This window comes from Vicugna pacos, chromosome 10 (assembly GCF_048564905.1).
Source record: "Vicugna pacos chromosome 10, VicPac4, whole genome shotgun sequence".
NCBI classification, from domain to species: domain Eukaryota; kingdom Metazoa; phylum Chordata; class Mammalia; order Artiodactyla; family Camelidae; genus Vicugna; species Vicugna pacos.
The window spans coordinates 49,207,082-49,221,639 of NC_132996.1; the positions used below are offsets into that span (position 1 = coordinate 49,207,082).

At 33.5% G+C, this 14,558-nt stretch overlaps 1 protein-coding gene across 4 annotated transcripts in view; it reads left to right on the top strand.

Moving 5' to 3' along the window:
* Positions 1 to 14,558, top strand: part of ELP4 (elongator acetyltransferase complex subunit 4) — a 217,019-nt gene that overhangs the window by 35,076 nt on the left and 167,385 nt on the right. The gene's annotated exons all lie outside the window — the stretch shown is intronic.

A 14,558-nucleotide genomic window follows, 5' to 3' on the forward strand; every position in this document is an offset into this window, starting at 1 on the left:
TCATTAACTGCTGAGGGATTGTATCTTGGGTTTTATTATGCCCTAGAGAACATAAAAAGTGAGAAGGGTCAAACTGTTGGAATCAGATTTTGCTTGTGCATCTGCCAAAACAAAGACCACAAAATAATATAGCAGTAAGCACCAAATGAGATGAATTGAAAAGGGAAGAAATATATTTACAGCATCTTATGGATAAGGATAAATGTTTCTGGTGAAAAAAATAAATATGCTTAAATACTGGAGTATATTTTGATACTGAAAATTCATAATAATTTGGTTTTATATAGTAGTTTTTTAAAGTAGAATAGATAGTTGTTTTTGTCCAAAGGCAGTGGCAATTTCTTTATTCATATTAATTTTCTAACTTAGTTTATTTGATTAAAAGAGGGAAATTTTATACTTTGCATCCTATCTTCTGTATGGAATTTATGATACCTGGTTTTTATTTTTATTTATGTATGATCTTTTTGCCAAATGTTTGGGAACTGTAAGTACCACACTGCAGGAAAATACCAAAAATCTTATCTGTATCCTTCCTCTTAGGAAACAGGATTATAACAACCATTCAGCATGTTCTGTTGGTGCACCAGGTTAGAAATCATTAGGGAGGAGCCTGATCTGTGATTGACAGCTGTAACAATTGGATATTAAAGAGCTTATTCTTAGCATTCTCTTGAAATAGACATTTTATCAAAATATTAATTAAAATTTTTATTTGATTAAATATAGACATTGCAATAAATAATATAGATTAGAGATACAGTGGTCATCTCTGATACAGTCAAGCGTCCCAGTGAGCAAGATAGGTGATGGCATACTTCAAAAATATTAGGGTTTACAAATATAACAATATATTAAATACAAACTCTTATATAAATCCCTGAATATTAGAAAGCAAAAAGTACCAGAGTATTTCTTCTTTTTCCCCAAGATATCATTCCTTGGTACATCTTTAAATCATTCATTTTAACTTGAATTCCAAATCGCAATGTTGAAACCATTAATACAGAATTTTTACATAATGGATTTTTTTGGCAGAGAGTTATAAAGAATGATCTGACACTGTTGCCTTAAGATGAGTTCTCCACTTCCCAAGACTTAAAAAACCACACTATTGATGATTCTTAATTTATGTGGACCAGTTTTTTATTTTCTGGTATTTTTGTTCAGATTACTGGATAAAAGAATGAAGAGTAACCAGGTATTCACATTGGTCTTAGCTAGAAAAATTACTAGCATAACAGCATTTATCCGTAACACGTTGGGATAAAATTTTGTTATATATTGATGGAATGATTAGGAAAATTATATATATAGATAGATGGAATGATTAGAAACAGATGCTAAAGGAATTTTAGCCTCCTCACTAAAGAAATGCCATATTTTATGAAATCTGAGATGTCCTGAATCATAAGATTTGTCATTATTTTATGTACCACTCATACAAAAACACTGCCAAATAAACTAGGACAAAATGTTTTCTTTTCACTTAGAATTTTTATTCAGTCCTTTCTAAAGGAGTTTTCTCAGACTTTTTTTAGAACATACCACACTTGCACATAAAAAGAAGACAAGCAAAATGTTTAGCTTATTCGTAAAATTTCTTCACAGTCATGTTACTACATAATGAATCACCTTCTGGTTCACAGTCCTTGACATCACTATTTTTTCACAACTCGTGTTTTTTTTCCCGTGATACTGTTCTCTGTGACATCAAGAGTACTGGCAATGCATTTCTTAAAAGCTGCTCCACTCTTGCACCTAGATTTTATTCTGAAACAGTGACATCCATTGTCCAAGTATTGTTGTAGATGCTGCCTTGATTTCCTCAGGAAGTATCAATGGAAGTATTCTAGAAAGCCAGGATGCATAGTCTTCCTTAATTGAGCCACATATGGATTCTTGGCAGAAACGCTGAATCACATTTGTCCACCTACACACCAGGAATAACAACCAAGAGTGTCATACCCATACAATGATAACTTTGTATCTCCTGCTTTGCTGCCTGGCTGACAATTTGATACAGTACTATCAATTGTAAAATGCATCTTAATTTCAGAAATAGTAACATGGGAAGAAAAAATGAGTCAGAATCAATGAAATACAGTAAATATATGCTTAATTTTTGATCCTGGGTTTTGATGTGTTGGAATTACCCACTTCCCAGAAATCTAGTTGTCACAAATCTTAATTGTCCTTGTGCACTGTAATACCATCAGTTTTAAAATAATCACCACTTTTAAATGTGTTGATGTTTCTTGGGAATACTTCTGATTCCCTATTAAAATTGGAACTTAACCTGTTTTCCTTAAATAGTATTTCTTAACATGTATTTCATTCAGCAGTATCATGCATACACAAGTGTTGTCTTGCTCACTTGAGAAATATTCCACCAGGAAAAGAAATTATGTTAAGGGGAAAAAAGAATATTCTCTCTACTGTGATTAGAAGATACTAAAGCTGATAAATCAGAAACTGAACATTTGGTATGTGTTTTTCTGATCTTTGTGAAATACTAACAATAAAATAAGAGGAAACAATCCAGTAATCAAGTTCTTCCAAGGAAATGCTTTAGTCCTTTAAAACATAGATAAACTTAGTATGCTGCAAGAAAATTAAGAAAATTTTATCTTTATTTTAAAAATCAATTGGTCCTGTTGAGGTAATATTGATAAGACTAAGGTGTTTGTGATTTATGAAGTACATTTTTTCCCTCAGGAACTCTTTAACTGTATTTGTGATTGGAGACATATTTTTGCACATTTCAGTTTAGAATTTTCAGAGATGTACTTTATTATAAAAAATAATTCAAATGGTAGCAAAAAAGGTAAGCAATAATAAAAGAATTAAAGTGAAAAGTTAAATTCCCCCACCCACACCTTCCACAATCTACAGTTCCACTCTCCCTGTGTGGAAAAATCCCACAATGTTGATTTCTATTAATTATTTTTAGTTACTCCAGTGGTTACTGTTACAATTGTAAATTATGGTTTTTGCCTTTTATTTTTGGATTCATCCATTTTATATAGCACTATTAATTCCCTATTATGTAGGATAAAGTTATCACAACTATCTTTTGCCATCTCTCCTCCCTTCAGCCTGTTATCTCTTGTTAGCTGTAACTTACTTGGACAGTGTCAATAATTACAAGTCCTAAGTTCTGTAACTATAATTGGGTCTTCAGTGTTTTGTCCATAAGTTCATTTTACAAATTGAAAACACTGAACTGCATTTAAATTTTTTAATTCTATAAATATTTTACTTCAGTGTCAGATAATGTATTTGGACACTTTGAAAATGAAATGCCATCCTGCATCTCTCAACTGAATTTATAGAACAGAATAGGACAATGGGTTTCATTTCTTACACTCCCTCAGTTGCTCAGTGTCATGTCACGTGTTTAGTTCCTTTCTTTTCTTCCCGTTTAGTCCTTCACTTTCTTGTTCTGCTTTTTGTTCTCTTCCCAGCAGTTCTTTTTCCCCCTAGTTTTATTGAGATAAAATTGACATATAACATATTATTTTAAGGTATGCAACATATTGATTGGATATATGTATGTATTGTGAGATAATTACCAAATTAAGTTTAGTTAATATGCATCACCTCACAGTTACAGTTTTTTTTTCCTTGCAATGAAAACTTTTAAGATCTGTCTCAGCAGTTCCAAGTATACAGTACAGTATTGTTAACGATAGTCACCATGATATACATTATATCCCCAGAAATTATTTATCTTATAACTAGAAGTTTGTACCTTTTGACCAACAGTCACCCATTTCCTCTCCCTCTGGCAACCACCAGTCTGCTCTTTATTTTTATGAGATCAGTTTTTTTGTTTTTTTGTTTTTTTAGATTTCACATGTAAATAAGCTCATATAGTATTTATCTTTCTTTGTCTGACTTACTTCACTTAACAAAATACCCTCTAGTCCATCATATTGTCACAAATGGCAGAATTTCCTATTTTTCAATGGCTGAATAATATTCCATTATATATATGTTCTTTATTCATTCATCTGTTGATGGGCACTTAGGTTGTTTCCTTGTCCTGCTGTTCTAAAAACATGCCACAGTGAACATGGGGATACAGATATCTCTTTGATACAATGATTTCATTTCTTCAGATACATACCCAGAAGTGAAATTTCTGAATTAGATAGTGATTCTATATGTAATTTTTTGAGAAACTTCTGCAATGTTTTCCATAGTGACTGCACCAATTTACATTCCCAATAGTGCATAAGGGTTCCCTTTTCTCCGCATCCTCTCCAAAGCTTATCTCTTGTATTCTTGATGACTGTCATTCTAACAGGTGTGTAAAATACATTTTAAAAAATTTAATGGTTGATATGTCTTCGTTGTATCAAAAGATGTTACCAGTTTTTTTTATTCTTGCACATTCTATTTTATTCTTTTTTTATATTGCTAAATTATGTCTTCAAATAATCTTTTCAGAAAAAGTTTTTGGTAGGTAAGTTTTTGAAACATTACATGCCTTTTAAAAAATATTTTGTGCTTATACTTAATAGATAATTTTCCTGGATGGGGAATTCTAGGTTTAATATCAGATTTCCTCATACTTTGAAGACATTTTTCCCTGTATTTTAAAATCCAGTGTTGCTGAGCTATCTAATGCTAATCTATTTCTTGGCGCCTAGCAACATCTAATCTGCTTACTATCTCTGTAGTTGGCTTTTTCTAGAATTTTGTATATAACATAATGCTTTTTAGATTAACTGTGTTCCTATATGTATCAGTTTCTTCCTTTAACTTTTTTTTTTTTTTTTTAGCCATTTGTCAGTTGATGGACATTTGGGTTCTTTCCACTTTTTGACTATTAAATGAAGTTGTTGTGAACGTCCCTGTATATATCTTTGTATGGACACGTTTTTATATCTCTTGGGTAAATATCTAAGAAGATAATTGCGGGGTCAAATTGAAAGTGAATGTTCACGTTTTAGAGAAATTTCCAAACTCTTCTCTAAAGTAGCTCTACAATTTTGCACTCTCACCAACAATGTATAAAAATTCCAGTTGCCTACTTCCTTTTCAACATTTGATGGTGTCAGTGTTTTGAATTATATTTGAACAAGTCTAGTGATATCTCATTGTGGTTTTAATTTATGTTTTCCTAATCGCTAATAAGGTCGAGCATCTTTTCATGTGTTTGTTTGCCATCCATATGTCTTTTGATGAAGTGTCTGTTCGGCCCTTTTGTCCAGTTGTTATTGGATTGTTTGTATTTTTATCATTGAGTTGTCAGTGTTTTTATATTCTGTATATACATACTTTATCAGATATGTGTTTAGCAAGTATTTTCTCTTAATCTATACCTTGCCTCTTTGTTTCTTAACGGTATCTTTTGAAAAGCATTTTGCTTTAGTTTTACAAAGTCCAGTACATTTCATGCTGTTTTGTCCTATTTAAGAAAAATTTGCATCACCCAGGGATCGTCAAACTTTTCTTTAAAGGGCTAGATCATAAATATTTTTGGCTTTGCATGCTATGTGGTCTCTGTTACAACTACTCAGTTTTGCTATTGTAATACTAAGACAGCCACACACAATTTCTAAGCAAATGAGTATGTTACAGTATGTTACAATGAAACTGTATTTACAAAAATAGGTGGCTGTTGGATTTGGCCCACAGACCATAATTTGATCCCTGAAATACCTCAAAACCACTCATTTTCTCCTTTGTTATTTTCTGAGAATTTGTTATTATCCTTTTGCTATTAAATTACCTTGGCACATATGTAGAAAATCAATTAAATAAATACCTCATTCTCTTTCTTAACCTTTTTTGTTCAACTGAATCATATGTCTATCTTAAACATGGACTTTAGCTTTCTATTTTTATGTCTTGAAATCAGGTACTTTAAGTCCTCTAACTTTCTTCTTTATAAGAGCTATTTCTGGCTATTACAGGGCTTTTGCATTTCCATGTAAATTTTAGATTCAGCTTGCCAGTTTATATGAAAATCTTGCTGAAATTGTTATTCCCCAGTTATTTTTTTCTCTCTGTCCTTTGTTTTTGTTAGTTTCTATTGCTGTCTTCAACATCATTAATTTGTGGTCTATTCATGGCCTTTCTATATGTTGTGAACTTACTCCCTTTGGTTCATTTTACTGTTATTTTAGTGACATTTTTGTTTGTAATGAGTTAGTTTCTAATCCCTGCTATTACAAATTAGACTCTTCTTTTCTAGCAAGTGAGTTTTTATTGAATATCCAAATGTACAAGTTACTACATCAAGCAAAGGAAACAGCAATAGTAGAGACTCAGAGGTAGAACAGCTCAGGACTTACTGGGTTAGCATACATTGTCCACACTGTAAGAGGAATAGTATGAAATAAGGTTCAGAGTACAGTGATACTTTCTTTCTGAGATATTTAAAGGGTTAACTGAGAGCTCTTGGATGCATGCTGCCCTGAGCCAGGAGAAAGAATTAACTAGTCTTGAATGACTGAGAAAATAATTGTAGAGAAAGTAAGGAGGAGGCGGATCTGAGAGAAAGGGAGAAAAGAAGAATGAAAGACAAGAACCTGAATTATTGTATACTTTGAGTTTGACATGCAGTCGGACATTCAGGTAGAATATCCAGAAGGCAGTTAAAAATCTAGGCCTAGAAATTGGGGGATGATTGGAAATAAAGCTTTGTTGGCCATCATTTATTTCACCCTCAAACATTTGTTGAATGCTTACTCTGTGCCAGAAACTATGTTATGGACAGAATGTTCGTGTCCCCGCAAAAATCATGTCCTTCTCCCAGCAGCCCAAAAGTTTTAAGTCATTCGATCATCAACTCTAAATTCTAAAGTCCAAAGTCTCTTCTTAGTATCATCTAAATCAGGTATGGATGAGACTTGAGGTATGATTTATCCTGAGGCAAAATTCCTTTCCAGCTGTGAACCTGTGAAACCAGGCAAATTATGTGCTTCCATAATATGGTGGTGGGACAGGCATAGGATAGACATTCCGAATCCAAGGGAGAAATCAGAAAGAAGGAATGGATGATGGATCCCAAGCAAGTCCAAAATTTAACAAAGCAAATTTCATTAAATCTTAAGGCCCAAGAATAAATCTCTTTGGTTCTATATTCTGTCTCCTAGGCACACTGGGGTGGCAGCATCATGCCCCTTCAGCTGAGTGCACCTTTTGAAGCCGAGTTGGAAGCAGCCTTATCCTTCTGGCCTTGCACTCCCTGTGGTGGGAGGGGCAGCCCTGATGATCTCTTAATCAACTTTTGAGCCCATCTTTCCATTTCTGGAAGGAATAGCTCATCTTTGAGGCCAAATAGCTCTGGGATCCTGTCCTGTAAAATCCAAGAATTCCTTAATTCCATCTTGCCTTCCGTGGTCTCTTTAGTTCAAACTAGCAGCCTCTCTACTGGTATCATCCCATCTCTACTCTTGGCTTCTGTTGAGATAGCTGATTTAGCCTAAGAGTTGTACCCGTGATCTCTTTATCAAATGATTATTCAGCCATACCCTCAGTGTTCTTTCACAACAAGCTTTCCCATTTTTTGCAATCATGATAGGCTGAAAATTCAAGTTCTGGTTCCTTTCTGCTTAACGATGTCTTTAATTTATCTCTCTCCTTTTATATTTTACTATAGGCAGTCAGGAGGAACCGAGCACCAGTCACTCTTTCAGTCTGATAGGTTTAACACAAACACAGTGCTTCGTGGAATAAGAAATACTTAAGCTATTTTTCCTTAGAAGAAAAATGGTATGCGAAACAGACCATTTGAGACTCTATAACTCACTCAATACTGCAAAATAAGATTTTTTAAAATTCTCTAACATTAGTAAGAGGTGTTGCTTTTAATATTCTTGTGAAAATGAGTTTAGGGTTGGTAGAGTAGGCATAGACCACCATCAGCTCTTTCTTATGCATTTATTTGCCTTCTTATTTTGTACTGCTTTTTTTCTTCAGTTTTTATGTCTATCTGTATCCTTAGATAAAATATAAAGATTTAGCTCTCATATAATACCACACATACATACACACACTCTTTCTCTCTCCCTCTCTCTGTTTCTCCTTTCATTATATTTAAGTGGCCTTCCCCAGTGTTTACATTATGTCAATTCATTATTTACCACATTTAACATTCTATGATTATACATATACCCTCCTTTGGGGGACATCTTTTATTTTTTTCTGGAGTTATTAATTGCTTCATTTTTTCAGCTGTATCAATGACTAATTCATCTCCAAGCTTTCCCCTGGAGTCCTAAAACTCCTCCCTGATGTGTTTAAGCATCATCTCCATAGGCCTCTCCATCTTCCGCTCCCAAATGGGCTGCTTGCTGTCGAGGCTGTCTACCCAGCTGTGGTTCTGGAACTCTCCCTTCTTCGTCTAGCAGTTGCCCTGACTTTGCTCCTGGTGGAGCATATCATCTAGTAACTTGAGAGTGAATGGAAGTAAGGAGTAGGTGTGAGATGGAAGAGGGTTTTCTTTTCTTTTTTTTAATTTTGTATGTCTGAAAATCTCTTAATTTTACAATAATTTGGTTGACTATAGAACCCTGGGCTGGAAATAAATTTCCCTCTGTAAAAATCCAGTGTTGCTGTTGCAAAGTTTCATGCAATTTGTGTTCCTGACCTGTCTCTACCCAACCCCTGGAAGCTTTTTAGATTTTTTTCCTTTTATCTCTCTTGTTCTGAAATGTCAGAATTATGTGCTTTGTTGTAGGTATATTTTCATTGATAGTTTGAGTACTCTGTAGGATTTTAATTCTAAAATTTCCTATTTTTCATTTCTGAAAATTTCTCATAGATTATTTCTTTGATATTTTCCTCTGCTATATTTTCTGTTTTTCTATCTAGAAATCATTTTATGTTGTCAACCTCCTGGAAATCATCTAGATATTTTCTTTACTTTCATTTTCTGTCTCTTAAAGAGGCAGTATAGAATAATAGTTAAGAGACTAAGTGATAGAGTGAGATTGTCCATTAAAGTACTTTGTGACCTTCAACAAGCTAATTAACCTTTATGCTCCAATGTCTTTATTTATAAAATGATTTTAATAATAATACTTCTTAAGATTGTCTTAAAGATGAAATATGTTATTTGTATAAAGTGCTAGATAGAATTGTGTCTGGCAGTTGGAAAACTCTTTAAAACATGTTAACTACTGTGGAGGGTTTTTCGTTATCATTGCTATCATCGTAATTATTGTTCTTTTATTCTGAGAGATTTGGTCAATTTGATCTTCTTGTGCTTCTGGTCAGTTTTTTCCAAATTTGCCATTACATTTTTAATTTCTAGAAATTCTTAATGTTTTGCTGATTGTTTCCTTTTATTGAAGTATTTTATTTTTCTGGCATTGCTTCCATTTCCTGGTCATTTGTCTTGGTCTTTGAATTCCATATCAGATGCTTTGATCAAATATCTGATAATTTTTGGCTGTCCTTTGACATTAAAGAGTTAGGTACCAGGAAGCTAATTGAAAGGGCTGTGTATTTGGGCATATAACTTGTTGTTTTGTAGGCTTACTGTAAGTTTAGTTAGTGGTGTTTCCCTGAAGGTCTTTTGTTTTTATTTTGTCAGTTACCCCAGGGAGGAATCCTCTAATATCCCAGTCTCCTGCCTGTTCTGCATAAGGGTGGCTTATGGATTTCAAAGAGCCTATCAGGGGGAGCTGACTCTGTGTGTGTGTGTGTGTGTGTGTATGGGGGAGAGAAAGTTGTCTCACTCTTCTATCTGAAGACTTTCAATAAATTACCCCATTTTCAATATGATGTCTCACACCTGACCTCTACAGTGCTGCTATGTCCAAAGTTTGTCTGATTTGACCTTTCCTTTCCTCTGGTACCATGGGGGACAAGTAGAATCCTGGCTCTTAGAGAAAGTAGGGTGTCTGGGCAGCTTACCATTCCTTTTAAAGATTTTCAACCAGTCCTGTTTTCACTCAAGACTGTTGTTCCTTGCTTGCTGAAATTACATACTGCTTTGTTTTCTAAGTATGCCAGTTCTTAAGATTTGTTAAAGTCAAATGGTGGAAAGTGCAGTGTTTATTATATCATTCTCTATTCTTTTCTGCGTGTCTATATATATATGTATATTTGAATCTCATGGGGAAAAAATCTGAGAGGCAAAGAATTTATATTTTAATCACAATTTATTTTAGCATTCTTGGACAACAAAAACAACTGTAAGATTCAACAGTAGAGAAATGATAAACTGAATTTTGATTAAGGCATGTAATACGACATTATACAGCCATTGAAAATCTCTGACCAATAGAATGTTCTGTGATATTCAAAATTTTTATACCTGCCCTGCCCAAAAGAGTAGCCATTAGCCACATATGACTATTGAGTGCTTGAAATATGGCTAGGGTAACTGAGGTACTGAATTTTTCATTTTGTTTAATTTTAATTAATAAAAACTTAAATTTAACTAGCCACATGTTACCAGGGGCTAGCATATTGAATAGCATAATTTTAGACCAGTAGTTTTATAAATAATGCTGATATGTCTTTATAACTGAGGTTAGCAAAATGAATTCAGGTTCTTGCATCCTCCACATACCTGATGAACCTCTTAACATTAGTGCTCTTTCTAATATATCATGATCTGGGAAATAGCATTAATACATTTTTGAAAGTTTGTTGTATATAGTAGTATGATATCTGCATGGAAAGTATCTATAGTAGTACATTATATAGAATTTCATTTAATTCTATATGGAATTGTCTGATCTGCATCAGTTTTGACCTTGTCAGAGAGACCACCTATGACCACCTTAAACAGAGCCTCCGCCTTCTTACCTTGCTTCACTTTCCTGCATTTATTATCATTGACTTATTATATAAGTACTTATTACTTTGCTCCCCTAACTAGAATGAAAGCTTAGTATATAGGTAATATACGTAATGGTTAAGAGCACATTTTGGACTCAGACTCCCCAGGTTCAAATCTTAGCTCCATCTTTTACTAGCTCTGTGGCTTTGAGCAAAGTGACTTAACCTCTTTATGTTTCAGGCCTCTACTGTATAAAAGGAGGATAATGAGAGTACCTACTTCATAAGGTTATTATGAACATTGAATTAATAAGTCTAAAGCACTTGGTGCCTAGAATAGAGTAAGCACTATACTTGTCTACTCTGATCATTGTTACCAAGTGTGCTCTGTGCTGTATCCTCAAAGCCTCACCAGAACTTGGCATACAGTTAGCTACAGATAAATAATATTTTAGCATAACAGATACTTTAGTCTTATAAAATTATAAGAACCCCTCCCTTATACCATATGTAAAAATTCACTCATTATGGATCAAAGACCTAAATGTAAGAGTTAAAATTCATAGAAGAAAACAAAGGTATAAATCTTCATGACCTTGGATTAGGCAACAATTTCTTAAATATGACATCAAAAGTACAAGCAACAAAGCAAAAACAATAAATTGGGCTTTATTAAAATTAAAAATATTTTCACAACAAAGAAAGTGCTTACTGCTAAAAAAGTAAAAAGACAAAACACAGAATATGAAAAAAATATTTGAAAATCATATATATGATGAGTCTAATACCCAGAATAAACAAAGAACTCAACAACTTAAACAATCCAGTTTAAAAATGGGCAAAGGACATGTAGACATTTCCAAAGAAGATACACAAATGACCAAAACTAGAAGGTGAAAAGATGCTCAGCATCATTGTCATTAGTGAAATGCACATCAAAACCACAATGAGACCACTTCACATCTAGTAGGATAGCTAGTTAGAAGAAGGAGGAGAGGAAGAGGAAGAAGAAGAAGAAGAAGGAGGAGGAGGAGGAAGAGGAAGAAGAAGGAGGAGGAGGAGGAGGAAGAGGGGGAGGAAAGAAGAAAGGAAGGAAGGAAAAAGAAAGAAAAGAAAGAAGAAAGGAAAAGTGTTAGGATGTGGAAAAACTGGAACTCTCAAACATTATAGGTGGGAAAATAAAATGCTGCAGCCATTATGGAAAGAATTTTTGTAGTTCCTTAAAAAGTTAGGAAGTGTTATCCTTTGACCCAGCAGTTCTTCCCCTAGATATATACCCAAGAGAACTGGAAATGTATGTTCATGTAAAATCTCATGCACGGATATTCACAGCCTCTTTTAGTTGTAATAGCCAAAAAGTGGAAACAATCCAAATGTCTATCAACGAATGAATGGAAAACCAAATATGACATATCCATACAATGGAATATTATTCAGTCAGAAAACAATGAAGTACTCATACATGCTACAACATGGATGAACCTTGAAAACATTATGCTAAGTGTAAAGAAACCAGACACAAAAGGCTATGTGTTGTGAAATTCTGTTTATATGAAATGTCCAGACTAGACTAATCCATAGAGACATAAAGTAGATTAGAGATTGACAGGGACTAGGAGAAGGGGGTGGGGAGTGACTGTTGTGAGGTTTCTTTTAGGAGTGATGAAAATGTACAGAAATTAGGTAGTAATAATTGTTGCACAACTCTGAACATACTGAAAACCACTGAACTGCACACTTTCTGTTTTTAAACATTTTTTATTGAGTTATAGTCATTTTACAATGTTGTGTCAAATTCTAGTGTAGAGCACAACTTTTCAGTTATACATGAACATACATATGTTCATTGTCACATTTTTTTTTTCGCTGTGAGCTACTACAAGATCTTGTATATATTTCCCTGTGCTATATGGTATAATCTTGTTTATCTATTCTATATATGCCTGTCAGTATCTACAAATTTTGAACTCCCAGTTTATCCCTTCCCACCCCCCACCACTTGGCAACGACAAGTTTGTATTCTATGTCTATGAGTCTGTTTCTGTTTTGTATTTATGTGTTTGTTTTTTTGGGGGGGGTCCACATATGAGTGATCTTATATGGTATTTTACTTTCTCTTTCTGGCTTACTTCACTTAGAGTGACATTCTCCAGGGACATCCATATTACTGCAAATGGGGTTATATTGTCATTTTTATGGCTGAATAGTATTCCATTTGTATAAATATACCACCTCTTCTTTATCCAGTCATCTCTTGATGAACATTTAGGCTGTTTCCATGTCTTGGGTATTGTAAATAGTGCTGCTGTGAACATTGGGGTGCAGGTGTCTTTTTGAAGTAGGGTTCCTTCTGGATGTATGCCCAGGAGGGGGATTCCTGGGTCATATGGTAAGTCTATTCCTAGTCTTTTGAGGAATCTCCATACTGTTTTCCACATTGGCTGCACCAACCTGCATTCCCACCAGCAGTGTAGGAGGTGAACTACACACTTTAAAAGGGTTAAAATGATGAATTTTCTTTTATGTGAATTATATTTCAATTTTTTAAAAAAATATATATGAAAACAAAACCTTTAGATGGACGTTTCTAAGAGTGAACTTTCTGTACATATTTTGAACATTTTCACCTTTAATAGGGAATGAGCATCTGTTTTATCAATACTAAAATCAGAATTATTATAATTTTTACCTTACATGTAAAAGTTTTTAAAATGGTGAAATGTCCAGTATAGAAGTGGAAACATATTGAATAAGATGTATGAGGAAATGCTTACCTTTTTTTACTCCCATCTTGTTTACATACCTTAGCCATATTAATAAGGGGTGTCTAATATTTTAGGACTAGTTTTTAATACTATACTCCTTAATTTCAGAACATTTCAGTTCAAAACTAATGTATTTAACCAATGAGAGAAAATGTAGAGAAAATGTATAAATTTTAAAATAAATGTTCCATCTCTTTGGAAAAAAGTAATTTTTAAAATATTTCTGGTTTTGAGTTATGGGTGACCTTTGTCATAACTACTGTTAAATATTCTTGAGATTGAAAAAAAAGAGTACAAATACTTACGCTAAGTATTGCCTTATGTTGACAGTACAAAAATGTGTGGCTCTGAGTAATGGTTAAAACAATTATTTGACTAAATTCTCATAATCAACCATTTATTGAATGCCTAACATGTCCAGGTGCCATCCTCTGCATTTACATTTTTAACTCATGTATTCCTTATAATAAGCCAATGAAGTGAATACTATTATCTACATTTTCCTTACAATGAGTAGAGGCGGTCAGGGTAGCCAGAGATACAGCTACTAGTGTGAAGTCAATATTTGAACCCAGTCTGTTTGCAGAATTCAAACTCATAACCACTATGCTGTGTTCCACTATATGCCTCACAAATATTTGTTTCCATTGGAAAAAGCAGTCACTTTATATTTTGTAAGATATTAATGCTTTGCTAGGAATGATGTTTTCAGAGTTTAAATGATATAACTAGTTTCTAAAACAGGCATAAATTTCTTAGGAGGTGACTAAAATATATGATTACTGTATTTTCTAGGTGATTAGTGGACATGATTCTAAGCATAAATAAATTTGATCCTGAAAAGTAAAAGTTATAACTTAGACTAATTTATGATGTGGCACAAGATTATGTTTACTAATCCAATGCTGTATATTATCTTTATGATTCTGGCTAATAAAAAATAAAATAATTGTATATGCTTTCCTCCTCCAGGAAACTTTTTTGTACTTTTTTCTTTGCATTATTTCTCTATTAACTCTTCACAAAACAATGTTTTCTGTA